This window comes from Ambystoma mexicanum, chromosome 11 (assembly GCF_040938575.1).
Source record: "Ambystoma mexicanum isolate Mex_15411 chromosome 11, UKY_AmexF1_1, whole genome shotgun sequence".
Taxonomy (NCBI): domain Eukaryota; kingdom Metazoa; phylum Chordata; class Amphibia; order Caudata; family Ambystomatidae; genus Ambystoma; species Ambystoma mexicanum.
This window is the reverse complement of record NC_090934.1, coordinates 804389562-804412841: the sequence shown is the minus strand read 5'-3', so window position 1 is coordinate 804412841 and position 23280 is coordinate 804389562. Positions and strand designations below refer to the sequence as shown.

The 23280-nt window shown below is 42.7% G+C and overlaps 1 protein-coding gene and 1 pseudogene across 1 annotated transcript in view; one reads left to right on the top strand and one right to left on the bottom strand.

Moving 5' to 3' along the window:
• The window catches only part of INSC (INSC spindle orientation adaptor protein), a 1941980-nt gene that overhangs the window by 1707609 nt on the left and 211091 nt on the right, over positions 1 to 23280 (bottom strand). The window lies entirely within an intron of this gene.
• LOC138505044 (bax inhibitor 1-like) overlaps positions 1 to 23280 on the top strand; it is a 156857-nt pseudogene that overhangs the window by 62160 nt on the left and 71417 nt on the right.

Here is a 23280-nt window from a genome sequence, read left to right as displayed (position 1 = left end):
GCTGGCGCAGACATTCGCATGGGCACGCTGTGCGCCAGCCGCGTGCGAGACTTTTGTGAGGAATTACATGAATCAGCCTGTAAATGTATTGTGTTTGTGTATGTTTGTTGGGGAGCTCTGTCCATTCCCTCTGAGGCAAAATACACGCAAACTTCCGAATTAGCATAAGGATTGCAACAAAAGAAGTGACTCCACAGAAAAGGAAATTGCATCATCAGTGTTTGATACTTGGTAGCACCTTGGAAGTGACTTTAGAATAAGTTGCCATAAATAAGCCACGTGACAAATAACTTTGTGGTGCAAAATACCTAAATAGAACTATTGTTATATATGGAGCAACTCAATAGTCAGTAGGCTCTTCCATTGTAATAGCATGATACAATAATATAAGCTTTGAAGTGAATCAATCACTTACAGAGATGCAGATAAGGCACGATGTGATTGAATGATTTGCACAGTATCACACACTTGGTTAAATGGTGAAACTGGGATGTGGACAATTTACGCGACCATGGACATCTTTCCAGGCTTAGTTGATATAGATATTTATTAAGGTTTTGCTTTACATTTCATGTGCTTATTAATTATATAATACATATAAAATATAATTATTTATAGCAATGCATTGGAAGCAAACCACATTACATAATAAACTAACCTTTCATTGTGAACTAACCATACACTATATACATTGTCATAGAAATATCTTGAGCAATGGGAGTATGGGTTTAGTTTTATTCTCCTCATTCTGCATGCAAAGTCACAATAGCATCCTGTAGATTAATGTGAGCCTAAAAAATCCCCCTTGGATTTTAAAGCCATAGTCGTTATTTCATAAAGCATGCAACATTGTTCATCCTTATCACTTCTGATCACTCCTTCTCATTTACATTTCTAAAGGGCCAAACATCCCTGCTAATAGTACCCCCCTCCCATCCCGTCAGTGCCTAATGGCTCACATTGTAATAATCTGATACAGGCCAACGTGAGTACCCTCTGCTTCCCAGTGCTCCTTGGGACATTGTCCTGGCAGCGGGTCTCCTCTACCATTAGGAACAGGTTAGGTGTCCTGCTGCCGGGACAATGTCATGCTGAGCAGGAATTGCTCAGCACACATTGTCCTGCCAGCGGGACTCATTTGGCGTTGGGCACCCTCTTTGAGGTGCCAAATGGCAGAGGTGTTCCAATGACAAATGTCCCAGTCTGGCTCTTAAAAGAGCTAAGGGGGGGGGGCAGCTTGACCACCCCCTTGCGACTCTCCCGCTCGGTACTCCACTGCTTGGAGCCATTTGAACACAGGAAAACATACCTTATTTTCATTCAGTCGGAATCTTGTAGAAAAAATCTATCAGCACGTAGACATATAAGATGCTGCTCAGAACACACGTTTGGAGATAAATGGTTTTTAAACATCTATACCAATTTTACTTGGTCGCTCACTGCACTACATTAACCAATGGTTTCTCTCTTTGTATGAAAGGAAAAATCAGGCAAATTACTGACATTGCTGTGAATCTGGTCCTTTAGGCCATGGCTTTATAGTTCAGCTAGGTCAAGTCAACGTAGCCCAAACTTTCAGGTATCAGGGGGTGATAAAGTCTGGTCTGCTCAATGGACGTTGCGCCACTGTTTCCATGTGTTATTGTAAATGTACATATAAATGTTGTGTGCACACAGTGTATGCCAGTGGAGGTGCTGGGTGTATTTGTGTGTGAGTGAGAGTGCGTGCAAGCATATGTGTGTTGACTTTTGTGTCTGAATGTATGTTAAATAATGCATTGTTTGGATTTTCTAGCGGAATTAAGTTTGTGAATGTTATGTTGTGTCACTCGGTGCATGCAGGCCGGCTGAAGATATATGGGGGCCCAATTGAATTTTAAAGATAAGCCACTAGTCTTATGAAAGTTATAACGGAGCGTCAGCAATGGACTATTGTCGTGTAGTAGTTTAGTGCTATCCCTCACGGTTTTTAGGTTGTTTGACCGACTTACAAAATCACAGCAGAATTAATCGTAGACATTTTTGCTGTGAATACATTTTTACCTCGGTGCAAAAAAACAAATCCATGTCCCCTCAAACCACCAGTACACCCATAACCCCCCCCCCACTTAACTTGTCTCCATCCGCTGCCTCTCCTGCAACCTGCAGCATCAGACCCATCCCTTTAACATGGGTCGGATCTGATGCTTTAGCGTCCCTTTTCTTTTTTTGTTGGGACCCCTGCCACCAATGCCGAGGAAGCTAGGGGACACCCCTGCAACCACCAAAGCCAAAAATATAAAACATGGGCTCAGGGGGCCACCCCTGCAACCACCAAAGCCAAAAATATAAAACATGGGCTCAGGGGGCCACCCCTGCAACCACTGCTCTTCATGTTCGGTATCTTCGGCTTCGACCTAATGGTGGTGACCGAATTCGTTCAAATTTACAATTCAACCAATTTTCTTTTAACAATTTGGCCAAAACGATCCCTCAGATCCACCATCCGCCCTCCCTTCACCCCCCCTTTACTTCAGTTGTCATGTCCCCCCAACATTTTCAGCAAAGTTACTCCACTGTCTACTGCTTTAGGTTTCCTAATATTTGTCTTGACACAACTAAAGTCAGCATTGTCAGCAAAATAAAATGTTATGCATCAGACGTCTTGTAAAACAAAGATTTAGGCAGACATGATATTTCATAGATGATGAAGTGGCCTACATGTGGGACGTGAGTGCACAACGATGGCAGTGTTGACTGCACGTATGTGCAGTGCTTGGTTCTCTGCATGTGCTTACAATGCATACATTAAACTTTCCATTTCATACAACTGTGAACCTGTATGTATTATCGAGATACACCATAATGTATGATTGAGCTTTGAAGGTTTGTATTTATATAATCAAGATAGCAGCACATTGAATCAGTGCTACAGCACACAGGTAGTGCAAAAGGCAGTGCATGTTTCCCATTGGGCCCAACAAATGTGCCTCTAGGCTGTCCGCAGAGCTGACATGTCATGTGGATTGTTTGCATTTAAGTTTAGAAGATAAAAGTATACCCCCGGTTGTTTTAGTATTGCTGCCAGGTGAGTAACAGCTAGGAGGGGAGAAGTCCGATAGAGCTGTGGAGCTTGTGAGGTTTGAAGCTCCTGGCAGAGAGAAAGCAAGGGACCAGAAGCGCTACATCAACTGAAAGGGAGGAATCCAGGAACTGACAGTGGTGGTGTGACCATGATGGCGTTGTGGTCGGCAGGGTGTCCCCATAACAATGCTGAAACTACTACGCTGCAAAAGCATCCAACCGTCCAAACACAGAGAATTGGACACCTGTGAAGACGGAGAAGGGAAGAAAGAAGGCAACCGAGCAGACCCCACCCTAGAAGAGGCCCTAGAGACGTTTCCCCATTGTACGCAAGGTAACGGGGAGAACAGGAGACCCAGGAGGCTGAAGAGGTATCATTATGAAGTAGCCGAAACTTGTCTCAGTAGAATTGATGATATGGTAACATTGAAACCAAATAAGTGGAACTTTGATAACAAGAGAGTGAATAAGGAAAAGTGTTGGAAAAGAGTTCAGAAAGACAGAGATACCTGTACCCTGGGAAGAGGGGAGAACATTATATATGCTAAGGAACAGAGACTCTAAACCAGAAGGAGAATCCTCTGAAGGGAAATAAAGGGAGATACTCGAGAGTCAAGATTGGACAAACAAAACACCCCAAAAGAGGGGGAATCTTAACTACCATGAAAGCATATCACAGCTAAGGTACACTGTGCTACCCAAATACCGAAGGTACTTCATGATAAAGGAAAAGATAAGCAAGAGAAACAAAAGCAGCTCATGGAAAGCAATCCATAAAAAAGAGATAAACCAGACAGAGCTTGTGAAAGAATTGCAAGAACTGATAACAAAAGGGACGAGGGAGTATTTGAAATTAACCTACTAGAAAGAAGCATGAAGCCAAGAGGAATACCTTGAAAGAAAACACAATCAGGAGAATGCAGACATTTTCCTGACCTTATTTTTGTTAGAATAGGGGTAGGGTCAGTTAGGACTATTTTCATCCAATCAGAATGTCAATACTGTGTCTGTGTCCTTCTTCTGATCCCCCACAGCACACATGCAGATATTTCACTTCTACTGCTAGTTTATTACACATATTTCCATAGGCACTAAAAAGTGATGCATCATTGTATAGCGGGGCTTGTTTGTGCACTGAACAGTTGCATGTTGGATGGTGACATGCTATTGTACACTAAAATGCCATTTTAAACAATACTTTAAATGGCCACACCATAGCGCTACTATGAGTGAGATTTATGTTACAGAAAGGGTAACTCTAAATATTTCTGTTGGCTTGCTTCTGAGCGGATGAGAGATTCCTGTTAAAGCAAGATGCAACTAATTTCAACTCATTTCAGCCTGTTTGTGTGCAGTGTTGGAGAGGGGGTGCCCTGCAATGTGATATAACAGACATGCGTGTATAACACAACCCATAGACTTGTTTTAAGACTCCATTTTCTACCGTGGTAGACGCCATCTTTTACTAGGCCCAGAAATCATCACCCTGCGGAAAGCAGCTCTCCCATCCCCAGCACCTGCACAGACAGCCCAGAGCAGCACGCCCCTCGTACCCTGCAAGCTCCACACAAGCCTTGTTCCCAAACTGTCTAACATCAAATCCTCACAGTGTCCATCCCGCAGAGCATGAGATCTGAGCAGGCCTCTGTGCCTGAGCCCATCCATCTCCACTAAACTGCCTGTGCCCCCTCGACCCCCACCCAGTCGGACCACAGCCCACTACTTCGGACCCCTCAACTCCTTTCATGCAGATACCTATCTGACCCGGCCTCACCCTGACCACAACAGAACCTCCATCAACGTATTAATCCTGCACCGCAATATATTGTCTAGAATCAAACACTTGCCCACAGATACCAGTACGACAGACGGTAGATCATACCTTGTGGTGGGCACCTGGGTGCGGAGCATGTAAGCATCAAAAGCATTGCAGAGAGTAAGGGTTGGAATGTCAGTAAATTAGCTCATTTGACCTAAGCATTATTCTTGCATTATCAGTGCCTGTTGGTAAGTTTAGTTAGAGAGATGTGTGTCTTGTTATGCCCTGACCTTCACCATGAAGACGAGCTCAGCTGACCCACGTGCCACCAAAGCGACACCAGAGCAGCAGCCAATCCAGCGGGGCCATCTCATATAGAATCAGATGTATCATTCTGTTTCACCGATTATCCAGATTTGTGTACCTATGGCCCCTCGTCACAAATGATTTGTTTTGTCCTTATAATGTTCTGCCCGTGTTTTGTTTAGCAGAGTGTTCTCGGCCAGCAGAGTTCCTTGCTTGCGTTACAATCTTATAGAAAGTTTGTTATACTGGCAGTTAATCTCAGAGCTTCATTCCCCTGATGGGGAGCGTCCCCAATATTTGGTCTATTGAATATTACATGTTACATTGGGTGTGTGCCTTCATTTGGTGACCCATTTGATGTGATATTCCTCAGACCCCTGTATCTGTGGCGAGATCCAGGGCCTCTCCTGTAAGGCTGCCCCTACCTACGGCTAACCAGTCCCCAAAAAACATGTACGCTAAAAAAAGAAGGGATTTTGTGGGTTCCGGCTTTGCAAATATCCTGCTGCTCGCCTCAGCCAGGTGCAGCAAGAAGGGGGAGGCCCAGAGGTTGTGGATAGACCGTGAACAGAGGCTCTTGGAAGAATATGGGCACATGAGTATAAATTGCAATCTAAAACAAACTAAGGGGAATATAGAGCAGTGTGACTGAGAAGAACACGCAATGACTGAATATGAATGAGTGACTATTTTTCTTTGAACAAAGTGCTTTTTCTTTTTTATGGCCATTAGGTTTTGAGGTTAAAGGAGGAAAAAAAGTGATGTAGAGCAGATACTGGAGCCTAGCTCCGAAAGGGGGTGAAAGACGGCGCTGTAATGCACTGTCCCAACCAGTGCAGGTAAAGATTTGAAGAGATAAAAATGTAGGAGCCCATATAAGTAGACAGCTTGAGAACCAATCGTGGTTATTATCTTAGTTCATTATCTTAGCATCTTTTCTTGCAATTGCGGAGGTAGGTCCAGGAGGGGCAAGGTGACATGAGTGTTGGGAGAGTGTGAACATGACTAGGCTATGACAGAAGAAGGGGGAGTATATGTTTCATGTTTTTCTGTTCATAGTATTGTTGTCGTGGATATGTCAATGTATATTGTGTTATATGTTTGTTATCGTACAATGCATTTGTGTTGCAATGTTTAAGAGGGAGAATATGAGGTTTTATTGACTAAGTTTAGAATAAAGGTCCAAATACAGCGAGGAGGGCGAGGAGTAGACAGATCGCTCGCTTATAGTGAAGATAAATAGTTATAGGCAGGGAGAGACATCTAGAAATATGGGGACGGACACTCCCTTATCCCACATTTGTAAGCAGCTCCCCTTGTATAGTGAACAAATTAAAAAGTATCATGAACAATGGATGAATGAAACCAAAGGGGAGGGACTATCTCACGCTTGACCAGAAGAGGGGTCTTTTGATAAGGGGACCCTAGAACACCTATCCACGTATCTGACTGCAAAATACAAGGGAAAGCAACTCCAAAACAGAAGTGAGATATTGGATTTATGGAAGATGCTTGAGGAAATTCCCATAACAAGAAAAAAGGAAGGTAAGTGAGTAGTGGTGACAGGAGCGGGGAAGGAAACAGAACAGGCAAAAGAACAGGAGAAAGGAGACAAACCCAAAAAGATATACCCAATGGTCACAAGGGTCGCAGAAGGGTATGTAGACCCAATATATTCACTAGGAAGCACCACCCTCAAGTGCTCCATGCACAGCCCCAACCCCTCCCTATGACCCGTCTACTACAGCCACTCCAGCTAACACAGGAGTGAGCACACAGGATCTAGAAGTAACATGAAATGCCACCCGAACAGAATTTGCCCGATTGCGAGCGGTGTCTGAAGGCGCACGAGTAGTAGAAGGAGGGCCCCAGCTCATGGGAGGAACATCACCCGTCCCCGAAAGGGAATCGAAGGCAGGAGATTTCCTATTTCGAATAGATAATACACCCATACAAGCAGTGCAAGTAGAAAGGGAGGGATGGCAGTGTAGGGTAGGACACAGTGGCTTCAGTGAGGGACTAGGAATACTGGAGTGACTTTGACGAGGTCGAAGAAGGAATAAGGGGAGAGATACAGCATGTGCAATGGGCATACCCTAGAACGAGCAAGACATGCGAAGGGAGGCTCAGAAATGGAATGGGGAGGATTGCCTTGGCAAAGGAGAAAGCAGTTAAAGGGAGTACAGGAAAGTTTAAAATCTGCTAATGGCAGTACTGGTTCCAGGGTCGTCACTTAGAGAAATGTCCCACTCCTCCTCACCTGCGTCCTTGAATGAAGTCTCTGGTCTTTTACATTTCCTCTTTCAATCTTTGTGTTTCTTTTCATAGAGATAAGGTCTCCCGCGAGTAAAAGCCACTCTGCAGCCTTTCTGGTGAAGGCGAGCAAAGGACCCTCTCCCGAGAGAGCCCAAGAGAGGAAAAAGCAGTATGCAGAAAAAACCTCTCGTATCTTTCGGCATGTGGATGGCAGAAAACTGTATTAAGTGATCTTCGGTATGGATTGAGCTCCCCAATGTCCAACGGTCCAGGATGGTTATTCGCAACACAGTGGAATGGCAAGGTACCTCTGTTGCCCAGCAGATGGTAAAGGGGTAAGAACTGTAGATGAAGGAGGGTAAATGGGAAGGTAGGTAATAGAGCAAAACGAAGAAGAAAGTAGAGTTATCCCCGAAGGGTATATACAGAAAAGAAGGACTAAAGACAAGAAGTATAAACGGAGTAAAACCGAAAGCCAGTTCAGAAGTAGGAAAACAAGAGAAATCGGACACACAAACAGTTTGCCGATACAGAGGAAGGTTTCCGAAAGGAAGGTAAGGTTTGGGAAGATAGAGAAGACCGGGACGGGACCCGGCTAAGGAAGGCGGAATAAGTCGGGACCGGAACGAAAAGAGGTTTGTACCGGCAGAAGGGAAGAAAAGAGGTAAGCAGAGGGAAAGAGAGAGATAGGAAGAAAATGGCAGAGAGTGGAAAGATAGAGAGCAAGCGCAGCTAGCGAACAAGGAAATAACAGCGTCTAAGCCCAGAAGCGGAGCGCACGCAAAGGGGTTGCAATGCACCGCAGAGAAAGAGGGGCAGAGCTATAAAGGGGAAGTAAAGAAGAGAACATTTCAATGGCGGATGAGTCTCCAAGGAGACCATAAGCGCCAAAGGGGTACAGCGTGTGACAGAAAGACAAAATCAAAATTACAATTGCCTTTGATACACAAGGGAGCAGAGAGACCCCATTATGTGACCTGGGCGGAGATGGACAAAAATAACCTTATCAAATCCCTCCCCCCGCTTACAGCGGGCACAGGGAAATGGATTTATGCCTTCAAAAAGAATACTGCTGTTGTGCCCTTTGCTATAGGAGATATCAAAATCATTTTATTATCCATCGTAGGAGATCAAGCAGACTCTGTCTGGGCAAAGGCAGGTTTCCCTGAGGTAACAATTTGGAATGACACACACGATGGAGCATTGTTTAACAATGTCAGGACGCAAGTATGGGATGCCCTTTGAAGGATCTTCCCCGACACCACTGATTTACATCCTACAATGCAGTGCACTATGGGGGATGAGAAAGTGGCTGCGCAGTGCATTCTTTGGGTGAAGGAGATGTGGAGGGCAGAAACAGGCATGGTGTGGGATCAAAATACCTCCCAATTTACTTCATAATTAAACAAGGCCTCCCGAAGAAAGTCCAGAAGGCCCTTGATAAAATAACTTGGATAGAAGCCAAGGGCTGGCATGAAATACAGAGCATTATAATACATCATTGCAGGAGGATCAAAGAAAAGGAAAAGGAAATCAAACAGAGAAGATTAGTTGAAGAAGTGAAACTAGTACAGAGTAAACTGGTGAAGGTCGCTTCAATAACCGCAGCACTGCCCTCAGAGCCACCAGGGGAGGAGGGAGGTATCTCTGTGGCTACACAAGCTAGAATGGCTACAATGTGGGCAGACAATGGGCAGGAGCAGGGGGAGGAGAACAACAATACATGGGACCCCAACCGGCAAGAAGACAAGGTGGGTTTCGAGTACAGAGAGGAGGGGGGTATGGAGGGCAAGGACCAATGGGGGGAGGGCCCAGACAGTGTTGGTCATGCGGGAGGTGGGGCCATTTCTTGAGGGAATGCTGCAACAAGCAAGGGGGCAATTATCATTACAACCAGGGATACAACAATGAATCACATTGCGAGCACTCACACCCGGGTAGTCCACATGGCCTTCCCCAAGGAAGTTATAAACAAGACGATCAGCCAAATAGTAGACCAATACCAGGTTATAACACCCTCCGACACCTCTCACATGGCATGCAGTCCCAGCCAAACCGCCCTAACCAAATGGCCCATCAGCATAACAACCCTTTTGCCACCAACCCAAATGGAGTTCTGGCACCCTACCAAGGAGCCTGTGTACTCAATGACAATATTTTCTCTTGCCCAGGAACAGAAACCCACCCCGACTAGGACAGCCCAAATGAAGCACTTGCATGTCCAGTTCTATCAACTACCCTAAATCCAGAACAGGAACCACTGTTGGGGGCAGAGATAGGAAACAAACAGTTCATATTTATGGTCGATTCGGGGGTGGAAAAATCATGCATTTGCGAAGTTGATTTTCTGTTGTCAAACAAACATTTTGAAACACAAGGATTCTCTGGGGCTGTAGAAACGGTTCATTTTACAGACAAGATGGATATCAAAATAGGGGGGAGAACAATTTGGACGCCCTTACTATATTATGAAAGCTCACCTGTCAATCTGTTAGGGCGAAAGTTGCTCATAAGCTGAATATGACTCTATCATTCACTGACTGAGGAATTGTTTGTTCCACCCCAGGCATGTGTTCTATTAGAGCAATGCTTCTGATAAACGCAATTGCAAATGAAATAAAAGTAAGGAGAGTGCCTGTGAATCCTGACATGTTTATCTATGGGATTCGAGTGTTAGCTAAGTCAGTACCTGAGCTTACTAGAAAATAAAGGAGAGTGCCATCAGAGGTATTAGGGGCACCTGAGGAATTTGCTGGCACAATATGGATAATAGACTTAGAAGGAGTACACCTGTCTGCAAGAAGAATAGTGGCAATAGGAACAGACACCCAAGGATGTGAGTGGCGTACAGTGTTATGCATTGACCCCAATGTACCATTAAGGGAATTAAATGATGAGGAACTATTCACTGATGACAACCAGGATGGAGAAATCAGTTTGGAAATAAGAATACTGTGTGAAGTAATGGTACGATACAGAAAGGTGCCAAGCCCCCTCATGGCAGTCGTCAGTACGCCACGTTCGTACTATGACACAGATATGCAGCAAGTGCCCCCTCACTTATGGACCACTTACCCACATGATGCAGGGCTTTTGAGAGAAGTGACTGCTGTAGAAATGACCCTGAAAGTGTGGGCAATACTCCCCAGAGTGAAGTAATACCCATTGTCTCGAGAAGCAGAGGAGAGGATTAAAGTAACAATTCAAGCTCTCTTACCACAGGGCATAATCACCCCATCTAATTCGCCTTGTAATACGGCGGTGTACCCGATTAAGAAAACAACAGGGGTGTTGTGGCGTATGGTCCAGGACCTTGTCCCACTTAACGACATAGTGCAAAAACAGTTCCCACTTGTCTTGAATCCTGCGTCCAGTTTGTGCAGCATCTCAAAGCAGTTCACCCAGATTCACAATACCAAACCATCTTCACACTAGGTGGAAGGAGATACGAACACTGCAGATTGCCCTAGGGGTACTGCAAGAGTCGCAGCACATTCAACAAGATTTTATATGAAGACCATGTCAATGTTCAAGTCCCGAGTACCATCATTCAATACGTAGATGACCTATTTGTTTGCAGTGACAGTGAAGAGAGCTACCGAAGGAACTCGATAGATTTGCTTCAGCTACTCGCTCACAAGGGGTATAAGGTACACAAGAAAAAGCTACAGTATTGTCTGACTGAGGTCCTGTATTTGGGCCAATTGGTTTCCAAAGATGGTCGAAGAATAATACCTGACAGGGCAGCCGGAGTGTGTGCTACAGCCAGACCCCATACTGTGAGGAATATGCAAAAATTCATCTGTATCTGTAATTATTGTAGAGCCTGGATATTTGATTATGTGGCCTATACCAAGCCACTCTTAGAAGGACTCAAAGTAGCACAAAAAGAGAAAAAACACATAGAGTGGACAACAGAAATGCAAACAGCTTTTGAAAATCTCACAGAATTGATCAGCACCACACCAGTTTTAGCCACACCCGACTATGATCGGCAGTTCTACTTGTTTTCTCACTCCAATGGAACACTAATGACAGCAGTGCTAACACAAAAGACATCTCTGGGCCACAAACCACTTGCATATTACAGTGGTACCCTTGATTCAGTGATGTAGGGCCATTTTGCATGTGAACAAGCTCTTGCAGCCACCACCTTTGCTAATGAAAAAAGCTCCACAATTTTCATAGGTTCATCTGTCATCTTATACATTGAGCACCCCCTGTTTGCCATTTTCGAGAGATCAAAATCCACACTAACCACCCAAAGAGTGTCAGCATATGAAATCATCATATCCAGCCCCAATGTCCATGTGGTGCGTTGCAAAACTGTAAATCCATCAACCTTTATTACTGAACCATGCACTGTACAAGATCTGCAGGAACATGACTGCGCCACATACGAGGGGGAAGGAGATGACATTCCAAAAGCAAGGGAAAATGCATAAGAGGAAGTAGAAGTATACTTTGTAGATGGATTGACCTCTATCTGTCCAGAAATAGGGGAATAACATGTTGGGGCAGCAGTGGTGAGATTAGAAGATGGTGAATATGAGTATTAGTGAAGGAATGATTACCCATGCATTTCTCTGCCCAAGCCACAGAGCTAGTGGCACTGATTGAAGCACTCCACGCAGCAAAAGAATGTGCAGTAAGAATTTATTCCAACTCAGCTTATGTAACCACCATGGTACATGCTGGTTTATCGAGATGGAGAAGAAGGGGGTTTAGGGGAGCTGATGGGTCTCCGGTACCACATGCTGAGTTATTAAAAAAATCGATCGAAGCCCTTGCAGAACCCTCTGTAGTAGCCCTGGTAAAATGCCAAGTGCACACTCATAACAATGATGAAATATCATTACAAAACGCTGTAGCAGACATAGCTGCCTAAGAAGCAGCTTATCTAGAGCTACCAAACATCACAGAGTGTATACTAATAAACAAACAAGAACCACCCAAAGTGGAAGGTTACAGTGCATTAACCATAGCCCAAATTATAGAGATACAAAATAAATCACCACCTGCAGAACAAGAATTATGGACTAAACAAGGTTGCACACAGTCCCCAACAGATTTGCTCTGGAGACAAAATAACAAAGCAAAAGTTATAATGCCTTTTGAACTTCGAGGAACACTACCTCACCCTGTAGGGCCCTTCCATGAACTGCACATTGATTATGCAGACATAGGAGAGAGATGCAATAGAGCATGATATCTAATAGTGGTGGTGTGTCCCATTTCACAATGGGAAGAAGCAGGACCCTGTGCCCACCCAGATGCAAAATGGCTGGCCAAATTCCTTGTCAGGGAAATGTTTCCCCGATGGGGAATATGTAACATGATACGTTCCAACAATGGAACGTACTTTGTAAACGATTTATTCAAAGAAGTGACTTTACTATTGGGAATAAAACACAGAATGTGCTCCATTTACCAACTGCAAGCCAACGGAATGGTTGAGAAGATCAATGGCTAAATTAAGAGTAGATTATCTAAACTGTGTCAATAACTAGAGAAAACTTGGGTCTATTGCTTACCTTTGGTCCTGTTCCAACTCTGTACACAACCAAGTAAGGACCACCATCTGTCCCCCCACGAGATAGTAACTGGTCGACTCATGCAAATGCCATTGTCACCAATGCGGAGAATGTCAGACATGCACAGAAAAGCAACAGTATTAGGAGAGGAGTTCAAAGAATACCTTACTCAATTAACACAAGCTGTCAGAAGCATAGCAAGACAAATTGTCATACCCAGTCACCAGAGGAAATGAAACAGACACAACCACTGCTGCAGCAGACAGATCAGAACAACAACTGATGCCTGGCCAATTACTGTACGTAAGATGTTTCGTATGCGAATGAAACTCTCCAAGGTTCCATGGCCCATATAAAGTGATCTATTGTACCCCCTTGGCGGTAAAAGTAAAGGGACTATGGCTCTGGATTCATCTATCGGATATAAGAAAGGCACACCACAGTATAGTTCCCGAAACAATGAGTGAAGAACAAAGAAACATTGCACTACCCTAAAATAAATAGTGAAGAAATAACTGGGTGTAAATAAAACATAAAATAGACTGCATAAAATTATTGAAGAAATCGTTTTTATATAATGTTGTTTTCTCGCGTTCAATACTATCCTTCTTCCACATTGTCCTATCATCTCTCTCTCGCAAAAGGAAAGGAACATGTAACATGTAAATAAGGTGATAAATTGAATAGCATAACATTTCCTGCTATCTGTCTCTCACATCTTTAGCGCTGACTTTACCTCACTCACAAGTTTACTATACTTCTGACCTGTCCCATCTGCGTATATATTAACCCCCATCCCGCTTTTTATTCATCTCTTAGGTGCCATGATGATGGAACAAACAGCAAATGCAGATCATGAGTCAGTTAGCAGTAGCAATAGAAATAGTAGAATACCTTCACATAGCTTCCAGTGTGCACTGAATTTCATTGCTATGTTGTTCATTTTGATGTGATGATTTTGAAATTTGGAATGAAGGGGGAAAGAAGGGTGATGAGGGGTCAATTTGGAGAAATGGTAACAAGGCATCCCACAATTTAACAACTCTGCACAAAATTGTTACCAAGTTGAGCCTGTTACCTGAATTGTCCATTAACAATGACAATGCCAGCCAATGGCAAGAGACAAATACCATACTGCCAAACAAGACTATGTTTACAACTTCATTAGATTTCCCACAACCCACTATTGAAACCACCTCATCCTCTAGTGAACAAGAGTATGTGCCCCAAACCCCACTGTCGAACACAAGACCTTCCTACTATATTACCACAGAAATGTACCAACAAGAAGCAATGGAGAGTAATGCTGATGCAAATGTGGAAACATTTCCCATGTATAGTGAACTACCTGCAAATGTCCATTGGTCACTTTGTAGTATTAATGAGATATGTAAAGTTTTCACGATAGAAAAGCAATCTGTTTTACATTACAGAAGGAGCAAAAGAGAGGCAAATAAACACCAATATGATGCCTATCATTGATTAGGACTAGATACTATTGTTGATCTTCGCCACCCCAGCCATTGTAATAGTTGGTACTCTGACATGAGTTCAACTGATAAAAGAATAACTAGTGGTAGTTGTTATGTGCGTTCCTCGATTCCCTGTGCTTCTGGTACACCAAGGGTTTTAGTACCCCAAGAAGTCCCCATAATTGAAGTTCAATGTCTCCTTCATCTGGCATTATGTCACATTAAGAGTTCATTTCAGGCAAGCACAGTAAAATTACAACTCCAGCCGATGGATGAAAAAATATGCAAAGGTCCAAACTGTCTGAAGGAACCGGTTCTGGCAATTGAAGGTACAAGTTTTGCTGACAACAAAAGACTGCAGTCAACATACATGTGCAAGGCAGAGGTATTACGAGGATGGTCAGATCATCAATTAAACTGTATGGCTCAAACCTGTGCTCAAACATGGGCAAATCATGTATTCAAGCTAACATGGGTTACAGCTTTCGAAAAACCCATCAGGGTCCAACAAGATGACAATTTTGAACTGTGTTTCTACAGAGAAGGAAAGCCACACATGGGCTCCAACAGACATTGCAACAAGACCCTTGCCATTCCTGATCTTTGAAAAGGCACAGCTGTTCTGAGGAGCATGTAAAGGGGGAGCGGTGCATCAAAATGAACCACAGGCACCACAACCAACAGAAGAATAACCCCCAATATACCAAATATTCTCAGAAGAAAATCAGCCTGGTAACTTACATCAGAAAAAGAGACCTTCAAATTACATATTACACAAATCATCTGACCTCCTTTCACAAATACTGGATCAATACAAGCTCTTTAGCTCAGCAGAGACATTGTTTGCATCACTTGTGTCCAGATTCCAGACAAGAGCAAATGCCAAATGGCTCCAGATCATGAGGTGTGATCTCATCCAGCTGGCAAACGACACTGAAGGAGGGTTCAATGTCATCAAAGTAGAACGTCGAGCTCTCGGGCTAATGACAATGCAGAACAGGTATGTTCTGGACCTTCTCACTGCAATGGAAGGTGGTGTTTGCAAGAAAATAGGAAGTTCCTGCTGTACATTTGTTTTTTCTTCTGACACTGAAAACGGGACATTGTCACATGTGATAGCAACAGTACATGAGCTAGGATTAAAGATGAAGAAAGACGGTGGTATCGAAGATGACAGCTGGTTCACCATGGCATTCAGCTGTGTACCGTTGTGGCTTGGAATGGCTGTCAAGATACTGGTACTCCTTATCATCTTCTTCCTGCTGTTTTTCTGTTTGTGCCAATTAGAGTTGAGGTGTTGCACAGAAGCAGTACTTAACATTGCAATGATGATGGTGACAATCTTCAAACAGAATATCGCTAACAAGAAACATCCAGACACCAAAGAGGCCCAGGTGCAAACTCGTGAAAGCAACAAGCCCAAATACCACATGGTTGCAATGTATAACACAGGAGATGAAGTCGATAATTTGTATCTCACAACAATTAAGAAACCATTACACCTTGAAAATTATAGGGAGGTGTGGGTAGATCGGGATGGGGATAGGGATTGCATTTATATGACCTGTACCCCTGAGGAATATGCTAGACGTGGGGAGAGTCTGAGAAATGTATGTAGAATAAGGATGCCCATAAAAGGTACTGCCTGGGATGAAGCAGTAAAAAGGGCTGATGAATGCAGACGCACTGGAGAGGGTATTTGTTACTTTAGGTCTAATGAAAGGGGGAATGTTGAGGAGACGGTGGTCCAATTCCACCCCTTCCCCATTTCCGAATTAATATACTTTGTAGGGGGGCCCTGCAATGCAATATAACATAGACATATGCGCGTATAACACAACCCATAGACTTGTTTTAAGACTCCATTTGGTACCACAGTAGATGCCATCTTTTCCTAGGCCCAGAAATCATCCCCCTGTGGAAAGCAGCTCTCCCATCCCCAGCACCTGTACACACAGCCAGAGAACTGCCACCCCGTCCTACCCTACCAGCTCTGCCGAAGTCTTGTTCCCACAGAAGCCTGGTGATTCATTTGTTGCAAACTGTCTAACATCACATCCTTACAGTGTCCATTCTGCGGAGTGTGAGATCAGAGCAGGCCTCTGTGCCTGAGCCCATCCATCTACACTAAACTGCCTGTGCCCCCTCGACCCCTGCCCAGTCGGACCACAGCCCACTAGCTCTGCCCTCTCAGTTCCTTTCATGCGGATACCAATCTGACCCGGCCTCACCCCAACCACACCAGAACCTCTATCAATGTACTAATTCCACACTGCAATATATTGTCTAGAATCAAACACTTGCCCACAGATACGAGTACGACAGATGATAGATCATACCTTTGGGTGGGCACCTTGCTGCGTAGCATGTAAGCATCAACAGCATTGCGGAGAGTAAAGGTTGGAATGTCACTAAATTAGCTCTTTTGACCTAAGCACCCCTATTGAAACAAGATTTTATGTACACCAATATTCTCGCATTATCAGTTCCTGTTGTTTACTTTAGTTAGATAGATGTGTGTCTTGTTATGCCTTGACCTTCACCATGAAGACGAGCCCAGCTGACCCACGTGCCACCGGAGCAACACCAAAGCAGCAGCCAATACAACAGGGCCATCTCGTATAGAATCAACGGTATTATTCTGTTTCTCCAATTATTATCCAGATTTGTGTACCTATGATATGATGTGATATTATATGGCGTTTATAACACACCTATACACAAGTGTTTCAATTTTGTACCTATAGCCCCTCGTCACAAACTACATGTTTTGTCCTTATAATGTGCTGCCGGGGTATTGTTTAGCAGAGCGCTCTCGGGCAGCAGAGTTCTTCGCTTGCGTTACAATCGTATATAATGTTTGTTATACTGGAAATTTATCTCAGAGCTTCATTCCCCTGATAGGGAGCGTCCCCATTATTTGGTCTTTTGAATATTACGTGTTACATTGGGTGTGTGCCTTCAGTAGTACTGAATGGATTATTTCCTATAATGTATGTTTACACTTGAAAAGTACCACCATAGTGTACCAGAGTACAAATGTGCAGGGCTAACCGTGGTGTTCACGTGTGTATTCTGCTTTTTGCCCTGCACATTTGCTCTCCAACGTGGAAATTAGTAAATGCTGCCTACCATGCCTACATCGTAGGCAGCATTTACAATGAATCCCTATGGAGTCTGCTTCCTTTATACTGGTAAATAAAGCCGGCAGGCTCCACAGGGATCTGCAGCATTTGCCCCGGCATACAAATGCATGCCAGCGCAAATGCTGGGGCATTTGTGTGGCGTTGAGGAATGGAGGCGGCGGAAACGTTAGTTGTGTTCTGCCCTCCTCTCCGCCACAGATTTGATTGAAAGTGGGGCCTTCCATTAACGTAATGCGCCAACGAAGCATGATTGCGGTTGGGCACCCTCTTACCCTCTACTTGTGGGCGTAAAAACGTTTGGTGTGTCCGGAATACACTTTGACACGGTTTCCTACAGGAAAGCTGCTCTTCTTTGTGCCATAAGAATGTTTTGCAAATAATTCCAATGTCAATTATGGGCATACTGATGATGGCATTGTGTATCTGAACCTTTATGTTTTGTATCACGGCCACTCCACCTATCAGCAGTTTCTTAATACTCACTGACCGTGCTTTGAACCAAAATATGTCTCTGTATCTGTGAACTATTTATTCTGGGATATCTTTCTGCCTTTAATTATTATAGTTTTTATATAACTTGTAAACTCTGAAATAACGGGTTTTACTTCCTAGTTTAATGGTGCAAAATGTATCAAGTTAGGAAGAATGAAGGGGTTAGTCAGCTCTGAGGGGCATTTGAACTGTTGACAGGACTGACTGATTGCTCCCCTCCCCGAAAGCAGATGAACACTCTGGTCAGGTTATTACCAAATAGCCAACATAAATACATAGGTATCAGAAATACTCTGGCCCTATTTGTATTTACAAACTTATTGTGAATTAAAACGTTTGCACTTTTAAAACACAAAAGGTTGAATAAGTGTTCATTTCTTTTTTCACTTGGGGCTGTTTTTTGAAAATGTATGTTGCAGAGCTTAACATGCAACTTTAATAGGATTTAGTGGGCCTTTGATCGTTGTTCTGTTTCTATGTTCAATGGTGTGTGTTCTTTGTAAAAACTATACATTTTTTAACAGAAAAGGTTTTTATAAGAAATATTGTGATTTGTATCTATTTTCGAGATTGTACTTGGTGTCTTGTATGTGTTAACCATGGTTTTCTGCGGTGTTAAGCACAATTCGCAGCAAATGTCTTCAGAACCTTCCAACACTTTGAGGGTAGTGCTTATTAAATAGTATAATTGTACTCAGCAGTAGGGGGGTAACATTTGCACTTTGGGTTATTATTGCTATCTATTGTGTTTTGGTATGCTTTATGCACTTTTGGACTGCTGATTGGTGCAATAAGAGCTATGGTCGTTTGCATTAATGTCTTTTGAACATGATGCATTTTCTCTTTTAAACAAGTAAAGACGTTTCATGAGAAATGCTGCATTGTTGTTAGATGTTGATATAATACCAGGAGTACTAAACATGAATTAGCTGTTCATGGATTATAACACGTTTCTCTGCATATGACATAAGGGTGTTTTCCTGGATTGGGTGATCAACGGTGCAAGCAGTAGCATGTGTGTCTCATAGGTAGGAAAACATTGTGCATGTATCCTTCGTGGTACCGTGGATTACTGGGGTGACCCTGGCATGGCATTGTTGAAAGAAGCATAGCATATTTTTTGTGGGTTGGGGAGTATAAACATCTGCATGCCATGCTTGAATGGCATAGCATGTATTGCTCTCTTGAAACTGGCATTGCATTCACCACCTGTGATAGACTGATTTGCTGCAAGCATTGCAATGTACACATTCTCATGCACCTCTTGAAAATGACAAAACCTGCACCTATAACTGAACAAATAAAATGTAACAGTCCCATGGTGTATGTGAGCATTTCCAATTAGTTAGCATATTAGAAATTCTTTTAACACAGGAACCCTACATTATTTGAGGAATCACCAGATATAAAACAAAGTAGTCCGTTATATGATGGTGAAGGCAGTTGAAGCACTGATGCAGCAAGGTTTTTATGCATTTTATGTTTTTTTTTCACCTTTTGAGTGTTCTTGCTATAACCAGTTACTGACATCAAGGGAAAAACAGCATGACGAGTGTTATTATTAAGTGGCTAGACTGGTCTACGTTGGTGTAGCCAGTTTGGACATGTTTCCTAATTGTGGCATGGCATTTTCAATTGGCAAGCCTGACATTTAATGTTCAAAGGATATGTGTGTTCTTTCTTTTTCTTTATTTAATTGTTTAAAGTAAGGACTTAGCTCAGGAGCAGTGCAGCGCTATACAGAGTGTGGCAAGCCAGTGTTTTGGCTGGCATTTTTTAACAGTACTTGAGTACTGTCAGTTGCGTTCAGTGCGTCAATCTGTGTGTCTGTTGGGATTAGTCTCTGGTCAGGTGTTGTTGAAAAACCACTTTCTTGAGCAATTTGGGAAATTTGAGAATTATTGGGCACTCCTAGTCGATGTCAGCATCAGGTTCCAAGGGTGGATGCATGACAAGAGAAGGTTCGTTTGTAGGGTGGCGGTAAGTCCATTTGCTGCATTGGGAGCATTTGCCAGAAGATATGTGGAGTTTAAAAGGCATTTCTCAGCAATGACAAACATGTGAATTGTTTCAGTGAATGCTGTTACATGTTTCCACTGCTGCTAGATGTGTGCTCCTTTGGGTGAAGTGGCAATCCCAGGCCGGATTTCCATGCATACAATTCCTTCACCCAATGAAGTTTAAACAGAAAACTGAAAAATCAGTTTTTACTCCATAATAAAAAAATTGTCTAGTGTTTGTTTCTCTGCTACTTATTTCAGTCTGCAACATCTGATGACGAAGTCTGTTTCACTTAGTAAACTAATACGTTTTATCATCTGCATAATAAGTTCCACTTAGTCCAACAAAAGGCATTAAAACTTGCATTTCTTGAGGGTTTTGAAACTGGACTATCACAGCGACAAACCGGTCTTTGCACTACACAAAAGGAAATAAAGTGCACATTTCTTTTGAAACGTCCGTCTGCTGCCTCATCCATGAAGTGCTGGAGACTTTTTTGTGATTCACAATTTTATTTCACATTGTGTAATGGGATAATTTTAGTCACCTGTAAATAAGTCATTTAAAATGGTTTGAAGCACTTTTTGGAGTTGTTTTGCGAATCAGCCTCAATATGTCTATCTAAGAACATCACAAAATAGATTAATGTAATGTCTTAGTGTAATTAGTATTTATTTATTGTATTCGTTATTTATAAGGCGCTTATAAAACAAGACAGTGTTTCATAGCGCCCCAGTATCATTACTGAACTTTTTTGAGTGGTTAATAATACTTCTCCTTTTATAATCATGATCCCAAAAATTCCTTCTGAGTTTAATATTGCTGCCTTGTGAATGAATGTATCTTTGGACAAGATGTTCAAGTGGTCTCAATTAGCTCTTCCAAGTCCCTTGCGTTGCTGCAAAGCAGTAAACGGACATGCCTGTATGTCATTCGCATAAAGCAACACCACATGCTCTATTAAACTCACTGGAATATTTCTGTTAATGCCCTTTGCCAAAAGATTCATAACAAGACACTTCCTCCAAGGGAAATATGTGTGGTTCATTTTTTGGTTTCCGTTTTTACTGCAGTCTGCCTGCGAATAGCTGTACTCACTACTGACCGTGAAAATATGTCTTCCTATCTGACTGATGTGTGCTACAATTTTATGTTGAAAAAAAGAAAATCAGACATGAAATAGTTTTGATTTTTAATGTAGCAGGTACATAACTCACCAAATTTGATCTTTTTGATCATTCCACTGGCACCAATATTGCTCATTGGGACAGGCAACAGACATTACGAATTGCCAAATGCATGATGCCCCCAAAAGTAGAATTTTGCAAGTAAGATTTGTGTGGACAAATTCTTTGGCATTAGAGAAGCAGCAGAAGGGTCCTTCTGTAAAACTGAGCGCACGGCTGCAACCGAAATGTCTGCATGTTAAAACTGAGGGAATGCGGTTCACACCAAACATGTTGCCATATCAGTAGAGTGTTGTTTTTAAAGAAGCACCCCACAGTAAATCAGAGCTGGGTTTTTGAAAGGTAGAATAGTGGCTCCATTGGACGATCCGAGTAACCCCCCACGATTCCTCCTCTAGCTGGCCACCAGGGAGTTCAGTTCAGGATTGCACAATGGGTTTAAGTGCTGGCCCTCAGTCAAAGCAGTCCTGGGGAGCTCTCATGGTAGTTCTTGCTCTGCCTGTCCCAAACGTGCTTCATTTGTGCAGCCACACCCTCTCCATCCTTTGTGCTGTAAAGGCGGACGACTTGCCTGCCGTTCTCCATGGTGAGTCGAGTCACTGACTTCATTGACACTCTCAAAACAGCCTTACTGATTTTAATCCATAATCCAGATTACTGCATCTCACCATTTCAATTTTTTTTTTAAATATTATGTTTGTATTTCAAAAAATGCAAATATACCATTGTATTATCAGACTAGACCGTATTGATTATATGAATGACACTGTTGAACTCCATCTGCAATACAAACTACAGTTTATTTTTTGGCTGTCCCATAATTAGAATTCAGAACGGCAGTTTAATCAGAATGAAGCACTTCCATGACTTGAGTGTTCAAGAGGGCATCAATGGTGTTTTTATTAATGTTCCACATGTGTTTCATACTGACAGATGAGTAAAGTTCAGTGGGGTCTCTCCCACTTTTACCCATCCAAGAGGATAATTGTCAGAGGTGCTAATCCCGACATTGATTAATTGTAGCGATGCACTCAGTCAACAATCAAGCAAATGTAAGCAGGTGCCCCGTTTGTCATTATCACAGGGATCTGCAACCATCGGTTTTCGACTACAACTGCCATGAACCATCACCATTGACTATTGTAGAGGAGGAGCCAAATGCCTCTTCTAGAAGTCCTGCCCCTATTTTGCCTATATGTTGGAAGCCGGAAATTGCGACATGCACAACACCAATAATGGTACCAATCCCACGAAGAATTCTCGAGACAAGGTATCCATTGAGAAAGCCCTACATGATGTACCCGCAGAGAAATGACAGTCTCTTAAAGGAGATTCCTGAAGAAGTGTGAAGCAGTGAAGGAAAGAGAATGGTGACGTCACATGAAGCAGAGGTGACGCACCAAGAAGAGATGTCAAAGAAGAGAGTATATAAACCTGATGGAATCTGATGACGAAGTAAAGAATCAAATAACATGTGATGTGCGGAATGAAGATTGCACATGCAGACAGCACTGAAGAAAATGCAATCTGCGTTATAACTGTACAGATGCTGAAACGCAAGTAGACTAAGTAATCATAAAGGCTGGCTATATGTAGTGAATAGACTGCAGGTGGTGCTGCCAATATATATATATATTCAGTAAAACAACTTTGTTCAAGGGACGTTATGGTTAAGTTGCGCTATTAATAACCTATGAAATTCAGTAAAAAAGCTTTGTTAAAGGGAAGTTATGGTTCCAAGTAAAACCGAAAAACACTTGAAATTCGCCAGTTATGGTAAGCTATGCAACCATAACTCTTGCCACCACCACGTATTGCTAAGACTAACACCCAGGACATCAAAGATGACATCACTGATGACATCACATGTGTATTTACTTTTTATAAAAACTCTGTACAAGGGATTTTTATTATAATGTTGGCAGAACAAGTGTTAACGTTCATTGGAATAGATATCTTGAGCTATGTAGTACATTAGACAATGCATTGATATAAATAGCATTCTATTATGAAGTTCTTAAGACTATACTAAGCTAGCGCATAGGTTTTTAGTAACACAACTTA